General features: G+C 41.3%; 1 protein-coding gene across 1 annotated transcript in view; it reads left to right on the forward strand.

Moving 5' to 3' along the window:
- Window positions 1-2,534: 2,534 nt before the first annotated feature.
- Window positions 2,535-14,206, forward strand: part of myocd (myocardin) — a 121,382-nt gene continuing 109,710 nt past the window's right edge. Inside the window, exon 1 of the mRNA XM_034569901.1 lies at window positions 2,535-2,694. The gene's annotated coding sequence lies outside the window, so the exon portion shown is untranslated. The remainder of the gene's footprint in view (window positions 2,695-14,206) is intronic.

Consider the following 14,206-nt stretch of genomic DNA (forward strand, 5'->3'; position numbering starts at 1 on the left):
TACAGCACATCTATGTGTTGCACTTTCTCTATCACACATCACACACACACACACACACACACACACACACACACGCGCACACACGCACACACAGGGGCAATGTGGGATTCAGTATCTTGTCCGACGACACTTAAGGATCGAACTGCCAACCTTCCAGTTACCCGCTCCACCTCCTGAGCCACAGCAGCCCCCCCGATGAATCCAAGTTTGAGATTTATATCAGTAACAGAAGGGTGTATGTAGGGAGACAAACAGGAGAGAGAGAGATGATGTAACCAATAGTGAATCAGGTCTGCTGGGTTGTTCAGCACCTTGTTATACAACACATAAAACATGAATACAGCTTTGGAGAATTATAGTGTTGCTGACAACACTTGAAGGCAGCATCTCTTGCCTCATTCCATTGGCATTATGTGTTTTCCAAAGAAACTACTGGTCCCGCAGGTCAACAACAGCAACTGAAATGACTATTTATAGTAAACCTTCTCATGACATGAGTCACTTGCATCGGTTGAAATAGTTTTACAGTGATAATTTAATAGTCCGGGGAGTCTCCTCTAAATGTTTTTTTCAGTATTTTGTGTTTTTGTTTCTTCCACCGGGGACTCATCATGCTCATACATTTCCTCCTCCCTCAGTAACCATCGCTGTAGCACCTGCATTTTGGGCCTGTATGGTTTCAGCCCTACACCATATTTCTGTTTAGAGTAATAGTTTTTAAACGTTTGACAAATTCAAAAATAAATCCCTACTTAAATACTAGCATTTAATTTGGTAATTGTCTGAAGTAACAGCCCATATAGGCCCACCACTGAGTCATTCTATTTTTACGCAAATTTGATTATGCTGTTCCCTGTTATGAAGTTATGAGTAATACATCATCGGATACAAGAGTTCAAGAGATCAAAAGTATGATGCACTGTTCAGAATGAGAATATCGGAGAGCAACAGCCTTGTAAGCACGTACGTTATTCTTGCTCAACATGTTGATCCGTTTTGAGAAGGGACACCGAATCCTCCTTGTTTTTTTCTGTATTTAATACATTATGTGTTTAATAATTTTAACAATTTTAATAAAACGTGGTGATGTACAGTGGTAACACTGATGGAGATGTTAAATTGTATTGTCATCATCTCGTCATCTATGATTCTACTGATGGTAAACACTGCAATGTTCAGGGAGCTGGAGGAATAAACTGCATTCATCCTCCACCACTGAAGTAACTCGGTCCATACAGAAATGACAGGTATGCTGGATGTGAAGGAAGCAAGTCTCCCATTTACACTAATACACTACAGCTATCCAACATCAACATCACCAAGTGTTTATGGAAAGTGTGGAAGAGTGTTCAGATCTATATTCGTAAATTAGTAGGTGATCTGTGAAAATAGCTGCAAACAGTCTTACTCCTGTGATAATGGCAACTTAAAGAGATATTTTATAAAGTATTCTGTGGGTGTGGAGGAGTTTTATCAAGTCGGAAAAAAATATCATCACGGTTATTTTTTCCCAGTTTGGGCTTGAAAAAAAAAAATGGAATAACAGAAAGAATGCATTGCAGCCCGGAGGTATTTAGTTTGAAGTCAGGCAGGAAGTGTCACGACAAACAGATGCTGTTTGTTAACATTGTATGTGATTGGGCTAACAGAGGTACACCTGTTTATACGTCTGTAAAAACTGCGCCAAAATATATACGCAAAACACGGGTAAACCACAAAAAAGGGGATTGACTCCTTTCCCATTGCCAGTGGAGGAGTTTGCCTTTCTGTTTTTCTTCACTGGGGAGTCACGTCTGAGGTCTTGAATTCCTTGGAAACCAATGTGTTGGAACCCTCATTGTCTTGTGTTGTACCTTGTACGATACAAGAAAGAAATGCTGTAGCACAATGTTTCCAAAATGTAAAAAACCATGAGGAGATCAATGTTCATGGCTATTTATGCGCCAACGCCAGGAAGTCCAGTGCATGTCATGACGTCGAGCTAAATGAGGTGCAGCGTCAGGGTCTAGCATGTCAAAATAAAGAAGAAGAAGAAGAAGAAGAAATCTGGGCGTTTGTCTGGGTGATATGAAAATGATTTGTATGTTATTATTTTAGAGGGATGCCTTTAATAAGTAGCTGACAGTAGGGAGATGACAGGAGATGAGGGGGATATAGGGAAGCAGGGTCATTGCTTGCCACCAAGTCACTGACAGAATATTACAAAGGAGCATGAATGAATATGGTCCATGTACACACCATATCCCAAAGATGATCACAGGTTAAGAACAGTATAAAACCCGGCTACTGGTGTGCATGTAAACTCCCTCAGTGATGAGATGTTCTACTTGCTGCCACACGATGACGTCCTCACCTCCTCTATGGGTGTGTCATTATCACTATTCCCAGTGACACTCAGCTGCTTCCATGGACAGTGACTCTGGCAGCAGGAAGGAAGTCCCTATCACATCTGCATCATGCAAAACCAGTGGGGTGGCAGGCTGTGTGCCGTTGGTGGCTGTGGGAGCGGGCGGCGGCGGGTGTGAGGACACTCGCTTCTCTCCGCTGGGTAATCACCGCACAGGAAATTGGACGTGAAATGTTGCTCACGTATCTGAAGTGAGTTATGGACGGAGCCTACAGTAGTGAAGTAAATTAAAACAAGTGAATCCAATTACAGTTTATGGAAAGCAGCTGCCCAAGCAGCACATGCTGGTGAGTCCAACTCTGAGGCCTGTGCGGCGGTTCGGAGCTTTGCTTGTTTGTGCAAGACGACGGCTATTTGAGGAATACGGGTGATGTGATATGCAATGTGTTTTGCAGAAAGTGTGATATTATAAGTGTACATGTCGAGAGCTGATGTCAAATGTCTCTTTTCTTTTTTTCCCTGCCTCGGTTCACTCACGCTCCACGAGGGTACTCTGATGTCATAATAACACGATCACTCGCCTCCATGGCTTTGCAGAGAAACAAGGCTAGAGTGTGCTTTCAGTCGTGTACAAACCCTCTTATCCGTGTGTTTATTTACTTACACTGAATCAATTCATCTGTGATACAGCCAACAGTCATGTACTGGATAAGCTTTCCTTTCAAAACATTTGGATTTAATTATCATGGGGATATGATATCCAAACAATCTGGTTTCTTCCATTAATAACATGATTGCGGCACGACGGTGCGAGCTCAGGCTGCGGCGTTTTCATATGTTTTCGTGGATTTGGAACTTGTTTGCTTACTATTATGGGCATGGGGCAAAACCCAATTTAGAGTAATGACACAGTTTATGTTTTGGGGTTTTAAAAGATCTCTTCGGAGGAAGTGTCCTCGCTTCACAGCCCGACTAAAAAACAAACATTACCCGTGTGACTTTTTTCCAGGATAAAAGAATCCTCACTCCCTTTGGCCTTCAGCGGGTCAGCGCAGTCGACGCGAGGAAGAGGAAACTGGCTCCAAAGCTTTTGTGTGACTGATAGCTGAAGTGCTGTACATTGAGGAAACTAAAGGCCACAGCAGCGTGTTGCTCGACAGATAAAGCACTTGCAGAGCGTGACGCTCTATTTATAGGCACTGCGGTGCTAAGTCTGAGGTGCAGCCTCTTGAGTTGTGTTTCTCTCCTCCTCCTGATTAGAGTTTGAAGTTTAGTTTTTGTCCACTCAACTGAAGTTAAATGCTTTTTTATGTTTTGTCATTGAAATTGCAATCTTAATTTCATTGTGCATTTGTTTAAAATGTATTTAATTCTTCTAAGCTGTTGTCATCTCAGTTACTGTTGCACTTGTGCTGTGAAGTTTGTGATAGGGTATTTTTGTTTTACTTGTTGAGACCAGACTGTAATGTTTTCATTGACAGAGCCCACGTCAGTCTGCTCTGCAGTAGAACAAGACAATCCCTTTACTTTGTAAATACAGTCGTCCTAGTTCTTACTCACTGTCAATTTGACTAACTCAACGTTATTGCAGCTGCCAGTGTTCTCCACTGCAGAGCAACATGACCACTGAGAGGCTGCATACACTCACTTGTTCATGTAGATAATGGACCTGAACATTTCCATATTCTTATCCTAAAGGTGATATAATTACCCTACCTCCAGCTACACTGGCATGCAGGGTATTATTTTGTGAGTGTGTGTGTGTGTGTGTGTGTGTACCCCGCCAGTGTTACGGTATCAGGGTGGCCCCACCTTGCCCCTGAGAATGTGTCAGGTGCTGGTAAAACATGTGGTGGCACTTTAAGATTACATACTATTGTACAAACTGGAAAGGCACCTTCTTAATCTGAGACCACAATGACAATACATTTCATGAGTTTCGCTTTATTTAGTTCAAATCTTGAATTTTTAGTGAGCAACTATCATTGGGGTTGTGAATTGAAATCTACCAGGCCGAGTCACAATGCAAATTTCGGTGCCGAGACTTTGCATTAAAACAGCTGCCCTAATTCCAGGCAATATAGATATTACCACACAAGCCTTGTTAACATTACACATAACTGTGGTGGCAACACACTCTCTACATGGCTCTGGCAGCACAGAACGAGTTATAGCTAGTAGCTCAAACTGGAGTCAACACAACAACAAAATGCTTAAAGCTGAACTGCTAAAAGCGTGGCTGAAATTCACATGAAAGGATCGCGACATGGGGACGTGGAGCAAGTGTCCAAGCGATTGCCAAGAGCCGGGCAACAGCTTGTAGAGTCGGTGATGGTCTGCCCCTTGTTGTTTGCGACCCCCCCGGTAAAGTGAGAGAAGAAGAAGGAAGGGAGGAATACGACAAACTTAATGAGGCAACTGGCGACACGTGGGAAACATTTTACAGCAAAGGGCTCCATGTTCGCCTTTAAGCAGATGTGGCCGGCAGTGGGGGGGGGGACAATTGATGATGAGTTTGGAGCTGTACACTATTTACACTGTTATTTAGTGATAAACCATTGTAGTTTGGTTCAGTTTTATTTAATCTGTATATTTTTTTTGCACTTATTTATCAATCAATCAATCAAATTTTATTCGTACAGCCCATAGTCACACATCAAATCACAATTTGTCTCATAGGGCTTTAACAGGGTGGGACATCCTCTGCCCTTAACCCTCAACAAGAGTAAGGAAAAACTACTAAACAAAACCTTTTAACAGGGTAAAAAGAAGGTAGAAACCTCAGAGAGAGCCACATGTGAGGGATCCCTCTCCCAGGACGGACAGAAGTGCAATATGCCACGTGTAATGAAAAAGGGGATTTGCAGCATTGATTAGAATAAACACTTTGTAGCATAATGGAAGGTAAATGAATTGATGGATTATTGTCAGTAATTTATATATTTAGTATACTTTTAACTTTTAACAGTTAATCTGTTCAATTTCAACCTCCAATTTGCCTTAGCTATAAAAAGCTTTTTTAATCTTCGATCATCATTTTGTGCTTTTTGAAAGAAAATCGGTTTAGGCACCGTTAAAGCACCAAAACAGTTTTAAAAAGATTGATTTAGCACCGGTATCTGAAACACCCCCAAACGATATCCAACACTAATTATCAACGGATGAAAGTGCAGAATTTGAGTGTTTAGTGTGTACAAGCCATCTGCCCTGTATGCTTGTGTTTGTCTGCCTGTGATTCCAACAGAGCCCCCGATGGTTGAAGCACTCTCTCTCTCTCTGTGTGTGATTTACTGTGAATTCCTCTGAGCTGAAGGAACAGTATTACTGTGCCTCGTGTTTCTCCTCTGGGAGATAGCTCATATCTCACTGAGGTAAATCACCGTCAGTTGTTTTACTGAAGACACTGTATGTTTGACAACAGGCCACTGGTCGTGTTGGACCCGGTGGATAGAAGCATGCAGCCAGTCAGTGTTGGGTTTCACTGGGAGGCAGATCATTGAAACGGCAGGAGACAAATCATTTAAATAGTTTGGCCATATAATCGGTTGTCGGGGCTTAGGTTGAGTGCCGTGCTCGTATTTCAAAGAGCTCCTTTCCGAACTGATCTTGATAATCAGAATCTATTTGGCCTGTTGGTCAACTTGACCTGCGAGCTGACCTGCTAATTTTCATCATCGTGTGTATTCCACGGCTGAGTTTTAACAGCTCTCTTGTCCTGTAGTGTTCAGACCCACCTGGTGCGACGTCTGAGCCGCTCTGCGCCAAAAAGTCCTACACACTGTGTCCTGTTATCTTCCTCGGATAACACCCGCTTTGGTTTCCCTCAAGACACACTCATTCACTTAACACTCACGTGTGTTGATGTTTCCTCTCTTTTTTCCTCTAAGTCCTTTGCATTAGTCTGTGTGAGACTAATGCAAACAACATGCTGCTACTGATGTATGGGTCATGGGTTTACGTAGCCAAAGTACATTTAGGATGATTAATGATGATCAATATGTCTGGATGGGATGGACGTCAAATTGCGCAAAAATCCAATTATTAAGTGAACAAACTTCTGAATGTAGGTGACTTGGCTGATAGGCTTAAAGGGATAGTTCACAGAAAAATGAAAATTCACTCATTATCTGCTCACCACTATGCCGATGGAGGGGTGGGTGAAGTGTTTGAGTCCACTAAACACTTCTGGAGTCTCAGGTGTAAACAGTGTTTCAGCATAATCCAATCCAATAGAAGTAAATGGAATTCCTTCTTCAAAAGTAATAAAACAACAGAAATAAATGTAATTAAATAACTTGATACTGTCATTTACACCATGTTTTTAGCCTAAATGTTACTACTCAACTGAATTAAGACTCATATTTTAGTAATTACATAAATTAAGACTCACATGTTAGTAATTACATTAATTAAGACTCATATGTGTTGCTACTCACATTAATCAAGACTCAATTAAAATTCACGTGCAACTACTCACATTAATTAACACTCACAAGTAACTAATCACAATATATGAGTCTAAATTAACACACACATTAATTCCTTAATTAAGGCTTAAGCCTGATGAAGATTAACTGCATACAGGTGGTAACCTTCATCTAGCTAGTGAAACTGTGGTTAAGTGTTTGTGGGTTTGACGCCCTCTGTGTCACCTCTCACGGACAGTTCACGCAGCTGAATGCCACACAGACTGGCTGCATGTTGCTAGCTTTCTCGTGAATTAGCACTTGGACACATCATTCCACATGTATCCAATTAGAGTTCCAGTAAACTGAACTGGCACGTGTATCCCACATCATTTGGGCTGCTGAAATGCAGCTTATGGGTTTTCCTACAAAGTCTAATTACATTGTAAGACACGAGTAATTGAAATAATAAGTATTGCGTTTAGATTTTGCAGAAGTCAGTCCAGATGTAAAACATCTGTTGTGATCCTGCACTTGTGCTTTTGTTACTCTACATGGTATTGTGAGTGCTGCTGTCAGGTTTGTTCATATCTCGCATGTAAATTTCCGACTGCAAGAGCAGACGCATGTGCCAGGAGCTACATCTCCCTTCCACCGTCCTGACGTATCGTAAATTCAAAGTGAAGTGATCTGCATTGTCCCATTGAAAGCAGGGAGTGCTTCCAGGATGCTGGCAGGATGGAGGCACACAGTAGCATTATTGTGCTGTGTAATATCTGTACTCAAATTCATCTGTATAATAGCCCTGAGGTTATTGGAATAGATGACGGCTTATTACTATCATGTCTTCTGCTTTACATGTCAAGTTCAGCATTAACCTACACGTGGAGTGTATGTTAGTGAGAGAATGCCACCTGCCCAGTCAAGTAAAAACATCAGGGGGGGGGGGATGAATGACTCCCATGATCACGAGCAGGGTGATATACTGAAGCAAAGGAAACAAGACAACTGCAGTCCAGTACGGATGTTCAGGAAATCATCAGCAGGAAAGTGAGGGAGAGTAATGTCGTCAAACTAGAGATAATCTGCACTCCAGCGTCTGTTCTGAGGCTCCTGCAACCACACAGGTATGTCTCAATGAGGTTTAATGATCTTTATGTTCTTTTAACTATTTACAGAATTGAGTTTTTAATCACTGCTGCTGTGTAAAAGTATGCAATTAAAGCTTCTCACATCCAAATTATTCCAAGGACGAGCAGTGGTCTTCTGGGGCCTATTATGGGCACTGACCTCCAATTCAGGGGGTCAGATGTGATGTTCTGAATTGAGGAAAGAAATATTTGGAATGGAGCATCAAAAAGCCCCGGAGATAAAGTTACAGACAGATCTGGCATTTGAAGCAACACCTCCGCAAACGGTAATGATATTATTCTGCTGCTTTGCGCAAAATGGTTTTAAGATGTCATGATGAATTCTTGCAGCGGAATCTGTCTAATACTTTGCTGGGTTTGTGACATGGCTTAAAGGGATTGACTTCATGAGACGTAATCCGCGCTCCGGCCGAGATGCTTTCTAGTCTCTTAACCTTTCGCTCAGTGCGCAGCGTTTTTCCCCGACCTTCACATTCATACCTGTGCCAAGTATTTGCTTTGACTTCAAAGGCTCAGATATGGAATAATGTTGCTTTACATATATGCACAGTAGATGACGGGAGCCTGTTTAGTTTGGGAAACAGATCGGGTCGGCCTGCAGAGATTACATGAGAAGATCAATATTGTCAGCTCCATTCACTCTCTAATCAGTCAGGTTAACCAGAGACAGATTATTCCGAAAAGACTTTGTAAGTTTGTGAATAAATCTGACAGTATTTTTGTTGTCAGGTTCCAGCCACTGATCATCACCGGCCATAAAACGAAAACTTGAGTCTCTGAAATGTTGCCAGTGCAGCTGGATAGCTGGGACATGAAAATGTTTTTTTGTTGATGGATCAGTCAACACTTCATGAGGATAGCATTTCTCAGAAAGTTGTCCCAACTATTTGGAATATTTACTACAAAATGAAACCCTGTGATGTGAAGAGGAAAACGATTTGCACTTGGAGTTTTAACTGTTAGGATTTACATTGTGTCAGACTGCATTATGACACTTCATTTTCGTTGACAGAAGCATGTTGCCTTAGTGATCACTCCCCAAATGCCTGAGCATTCCAATCTCCCCATGGCAACTGATTGTAGTGTACGTCCTTAACGCCGCCTCCGTCATGTAAGCAATTAGAGCGTAACAGTGACCTGCCCACTTTTACAACGGCTCTGGTTCCGGAAGTAAATTCCCCATTCACTTTCTCCATTCAGGTGTCAGAAAATCCATATAAAAAGAGTTTTAAGTCCGGCACCAGGATGTCCATCAACAAGATGAATCCTGACTATCGGATAAAACAGACAACAAAAAGGCAAAGATAGAAAGCTGTGTACATAATTATTCTAACAGTCAAGAAACTAATCATCCCATAAGCCATTGCAAGTGATCCCTTTCCAACAACTTCCAGCGCTTCTTCTTGAATTGAACCAACAACCACAGTGACTATAGGCTCCCCATGTCCAAAGCCTTGAGTCAGACGACTTCATTCATTGATGACTATCGGAACGTGAGGAGGATTTCAACAAATAAGATAAAAAAGCGTTGAAGCGTGTCAGAGACAACTCACCAACCCTTGGTTTAAGTTGTGAAATGTAAATCTGTTTGATACAAAGCAAAATCCATCATAGAAATATTTGCTTCCTTGAAATATGTCCCTTGCAGCAGCTTTGTATTAAACAGACAGTGAGGCTGCTTTGACAGAGCTTTAAAAGCATATTTGGCAGAACGATTAAAAAGCGACGACTTTGATTTTTCTCTTAACATAAGCGCAGATCAATTCGCTTCCCACTCAAATAGACTTATACATTTTCGGGTTTAAAATTTGCTATTATAGGAATGTGCCCAGGCATCTGGCCACGGTTAAATTGATCACATATGCTGCAATATACATTATGTTTACAGTGCGACGCAGTGTTTATAGAATGACGTTTAAGTGACTGGTGAGTTTGGACACTGATCTCGCTGATCACAGAGTTTCTATGAAAATAAGTGATAGAGTGACGAGCTATTATTTTCTATAACGTGCGTTATTTTGTTTCTGACTTGGCAGAACACGGCTTACTGGGCCTGATTAGACTTCGGGTGTTGTAATGCAACCTTTCCTGAGGAATGTGATGATCTCACACAACAAGCAGATGTTTTCAATCAATATCTGTTGACGTGAAAGCCCATTAGTTTGCTAATTACATTTGCATAAACATGTCACCATTTCATATTTATTATGCTAAATTGGTTTGCATACTGAGTTTACACACAGTGGCCCCTCAAGTGCTTACACGTGTTTGCTGTAAATACTGTTTGGCCCTAAGTAACAATGTATACACTTTACATGCAGCCAATCAAACAGTGTTTGTATATGTGTGTGGCCATGAACACACACACAGTATCGGCAGCGTTCAGCCCCAAACAGCTTGCATTCCCCACCAATGACTTGCTCAGAGTAAACAAACATTTATCTGGCTCTCTGGCAAACCTACAGTCCTGTGGTGTTGTTTGTTGGGTGGACACGCCGGCCTGGTGTAAACAAGCTATTGAACTCTGTTTAATGAAAGGTAAGACTTGGACATATTAAGAGGATTTTTTACGTTCGTAGCCCTGCACAGTTTAGAACATCTGAATTGCATTGGTTTGGCTGGTTGTCCAGATAATTAATTGCTGGCACCAGAGGACCTGATGCAGCGAACACACCCAAACAGGTCCTCAAGTATTGAATCATAATGGCTGTGAGCACTTGTAGATCTGGGAGTGCTGCATAATTTTTATTTATACAAAGAAGCTACCTCTGCAGCGATTGAAAACAATGGAAATAAATGATTTCACAAAATTAATCTGATTCATTTTCATGGCTTTATTTTGTCTCAAAATGTGAGGCCAGAGCAGAAAGGCCTACTTGCAAGTGAGCATATCTGCTCCAAGTTAGCCACAGAGTGGCCACACAGTCTAATAATTCAGCTTGACGTGCAATGGAACAACTGGTTGAGAAACAAACAAAGTCAGTGTTCACCCTGTCAAAGTCAGTGCTCCTGTTTCCATTGACTGCATCAGGCTTGGGTTGGGTTGGGAGAAGACAGGAAAACCCACAATGCCTGTGAACTAGCACCATTAACCAAGTTCTCAGCCAGAAACCTGTGCTCAGTACCCCACATTAAGAAGGTTGTGTAATCATGTTTTATCATTAAAGAAATAAAACCAAGGTTAAATCTTTAATCTCACATACAGACTTAAAAAAAAATTCCACGGCCTTATTTTCTCTCGCATTTACTACTGCAAACTCCCGTTTAAGCATCCTTGCACTGGCTGCCTGTTTATTTTAGGGTTCTTGCGACACATCTTTATAAAAAAGCTTTTATCATACCCTGGCTATCAGTGTTATTTTTATTATTAATATTATTTATGAGTTTTGTATTGTTTGTTGTAAAACACTTTGTTACTTGTTTTGAAAAGTGCTACACAAATAAAAAATGTATTATTAATGGGTGGAACAGTTGAAATTGGGGACTGCTCCTTTAAGACATGCTGTGTTGCCTGTTGAACAGCAGCCTCATCAGGTGACGCCACAAACAAAACTCTACTCAAAAACATGGAGAATTTTATATCCTGGCTGATCAAACCATTCTAGTGTCAAAAAAATTGGGAATAACTTGAAAACCACACTAAAAAACAGCATCATCCCCCCCATTCTAATGCAGCTTTTGGTCTGGTCCATTTAGTGGCCCTCTGTATTTAATCAGGCTCCACCCTCCACCACCCCTTTTGATCAGACCAGGAAGGAGGACTGACACAGCAGACACGGTAAAAAGGCAAAGAAAAATGAATTATTACAACTGACAATGACAAAACATTGTACACGCCTCACTTAGAACACAGTGGAGTGTTGTAAGAAAAGATGTAAAGAGATATTAAAATCTTTGTTTTAGTGACTTAATTTAAAAGGCTATTTGCAGAGGACAAACTTTTTCAAAATATCTGCATTAATGTGAACACGGCATTAGCATCTACATCCACTGCCAGTCTATTAGGTTAATGCTGCTGTCAACATGCTCACGTGTCAATGGAAATATGCTGAGAAGCAGAAAATATCTACCATGTTAACAGCATTTTCTGATCAGCAAAAGTAACCGATACCAGGAATACCCTTGGTCCTGCTGTTTGGTCACAGATCAAAAAAAAACAACTGAAATTTAGACTCTGTGATTGCACTTGATGAAAAATCCAGGGAACTGTCAGAACATGAGCGTCTGCAGAAAATTCCATGGGAATACACCAAATAGTTGCAGGGATATTTCAGACTCAAATTATTTATGTATGACTGTAAACCACACGTTCTCATCACAGAAGTTCTTACAGATGAACACACCTACTTTTCGAGATTGGCACGGATGACCGACACATTGTTGCGGCGCAGAGGCCCAGACCACCTTACATCCACCATCGCCTGCTGAGGTCCTTCTCACTCAGACACGTTAACACGTCTCAGCAGGAAACGTCCAGGTGCAGTTTATAACAATGAATGATTGCAGCGTTCCACTCAGGTATATCAGTTCCAAGGCTCGGAGTGTGCACATGCTGTTTCACTGACATGTCTCCCTGGGACACGCAAATGGAACACAGCCATTGTAAATGTTATGAGTTACACCTGCGCCTTTCCTGCTATGTCGAGTCAAAATGCGTGCGGCGTAGTTTTCAGTCTCTCTGAAAGGTGTATGCATGTGTTTTGTACTCGCTACCAAAACAGAAGCATTAAAAAATTAAAAAAAATATAATATCTATATTCATAGTATTCACCAGGTAGAGTACAGCTAAATGGTAAATGTTTTTTTAGTCTTGATGCCCACTCAAAGCGCTTTACTTTACAGTTTTCACCCATTCACACACACATGCATCACAGTGCATCTATTAGCAGCACATTATTTAATTTTTTTTTGTTCTATGAAAGGCAATTCGGGGGTTCAGCATCTTGCCAAAGCACACTTCAGCACGCAAATGGGGCAGACTGGGATTTAGATTTTTATGTTTTATTTAAGTTTTTTTTTTTTCGGTATATACTAATTTATATATTATTGAGATCTTTATTTACTTTCAATTTTGGCAGTTTTGGTCCTCCATACTCCACACTCCATACATAATAATCGTTTTTTAAGTCTTTCTTTTATTTATCTTTACAATTCAGACATTTTTTGACTTTTATAACTGCATGTCTCTACACTTTTGTCATCTCTAGGCTCTATAGTTTGATGCCAGTACTACATGGATCTGAACCTTTTTGTCCTGACCTGTTCCTCAGACACTGCAGGGAATTCTTTAAACAGCAGACTATGCAGTTACTGTATGTCTCAAACTCAAACGTTTTCAGCCATCACCTATGGACAGTGAACATTAGAGATTGGTGGGATGTCTAGATGACATGTTATTCCAGGCTCTGGTGATGACGGGACACGTGGCTCCCTAGATCTGTGACATAAGTGGTGTTCCTGCCATTTTTCCAGCGCTGTACGCACTGAAGTGTGGAATGAGTCTGGTTTCACTTGTAATCTTTTTTTTTTTTCACGTGTAAGCCTTCATCGTTTGTCATCCTACACATACCTTTAGAAAGTTTGCAAGATGTCAGGCCTCCTTCTTGTAACTGGTTTGTATTATTGGGGTCTCAACATGACAACAGTGCACGGGACAGACGGCGATGGAATGTTCTGGAAAAGTCTGTTTAAAGTAAATACAGTGAATTTTTATCATTTTCAGACGCAGGCTTGGTAGTAAATGTAGAGAAAGAATGAAGACTGCACTGTTTCACGGCATGCTCTAAGAGGCTGAGCCGGTGTTCCAGAAAACCATAATAAATGATCAATTCTTTTGTTTGCCGTATCACCTACGTCCTCCTTTGTGTTTCGCCCTGTGAGCGCTCTCACCTTTGGCAGAGGCCTTGGAAGCTACACTAACCCTCTGTGTGCTCACCGCTCGGATTAATGGCTGTTTTGGCAACATATGAGCTCATGGGTAATTGGCCGAGGTGATGTTTCCTGTTGAATGCTACCTGGTTCTTTTGTGGCCGCCTTTACGGTTGGTGGCTTCCCCCGGCCACTAAGACTGGTAATTGAGCGGCACTTCGGTGACACCGGCTGTGAACCGTGATGAGGAAGTGATGTGTTTCCTCAATGTGTCATTGGAGAGAATGGCAGGGGGGGTGTAGTTGTTGCAGAGAGGCCATCTTGTATATATTTTAATTCCAGCTATGATATGAGCAACTATTATGGCTTAAAACTCTTCTCAAAATAACATTTGTCTTATGTCATTGAACATTTTTCGTGTATTTTAACATTTT

Source organism: Hippoglossus hippoglossus, chromosome 19, assembly GCF_009819705.1.
Source record: "Hippoglossus hippoglossus isolate fHipHip1 chromosome 19, fHipHip1.pri, whole genome shotgun sequence".
Classification (NCBI taxonomy): Eukaryota; Metazoa; Chordata; class Actinopteri; order Pleuronectiformes; family Pleuronectidae; genus Hippoglossus; species Hippoglossus hippoglossus.